We start from the raw sequence: 929 nt of genomic DNA on the forward strand, positions 1-929 counted from the left end.
CAATACTACTACCTCCCCTGTGTGGACTCGGAAGAGGACTGGGCCATTCTCCTTAGAGAGAAGTGGGGTGGCTTTTAGGAGGGCAGGGGACTTCCTGTAGCAATGCATTTCACAATATTTGGAATGACTATTAGAAAAAAGAACAATGTACAATCAAAGTCCTTGGCCACATTGTAGAACTTTGGGGATGCTCGCTCCAGCCGACTACTGTCACCTTCACTGTTTCAGTTTTAAATCCTGAGTCTAGCCAAAAAAAAAAAAAAAAATCACCACCAAAACAAAAAAACAAATAAAGCCATGCCAATCTCATCTTGTTTTCTGCACAAGTCAGGTTTTGTCAAGAAAGGGTGTAACACAACTAAGTAACAATCCGCCTAGAAGCATTTGTGGTGAACGACGGAGAGGCCGGACTCACCGCACTCCTGCTTGCTGATCCACATCTGCTGGAAGGTGGACAGCAAGGCCAGGATGGAGCCGCCCATCCACATGAAGTATTTGCACTCTCGGGAGGAGCAATGATCTTGATCTTCATCACGCTGGGCACCAGAGTGATGCTCTCCTTCTGCATCCTGTTGGCAGTGCCAGGATACATGTTGTTGCTGCCAAACAAAACTGTGTTGGCGTACAGGTCTTTGTGGATGTCCATGTCACATTTCATGATGGAGTTGAAGGTAGTTTCGTGGATGTCACAGCATTCCATGCCCAGGAAGGAAGGCTGGAAGAGTGCCTCGGGGCAGTGGGAGAACTCATTGCCAATGGTGATGACCTGGCCATTGAACAGCTCATAGCCCTTCTCCAGAGAGGACTGGAGGCCGCCACGGCCATCTCCTGCTCAAAGTCCAGGGCGACATAGTATAGCTTCTCCTTGATGTCACACACGATTTCCCACTCGGCCATGGTGGTAAAGCTGTAGCTGTGCTCAGTGAGGA

At 48.8% G+C, this 929-nt stretch overlaps 1 pseudogene; it reads right to left on the minus strand.

The window, feature by feature from the left end:
• Positions 1–374: 374 nt before the first annotated feature.
• LOC108526075 (actin, muscle-like) lies at positions 375–924 on the minus strand (annotated as a pseudogene).
• Between the last annotated feature and the right edge of the window lie 5 nt (positions 925–929).

The sequence above is a fragment of the Rhinopithecus bieti genome, unplaced genomic scaffold (assembly GCF_001698545.2).
Source record: "Rhinopithecus bieti isolate Rb0 unplaced genomic scaffold, ASM169854v2 scaffold_79093, whole genome shotgun sequence".
In the NCBI taxonomy this organism is placed as follows: Eukaryota; Metazoa; Chordata; class Mammalia; order Primates; family Cercopithecidae; genus Rhinopithecus; species Rhinopithecus bieti.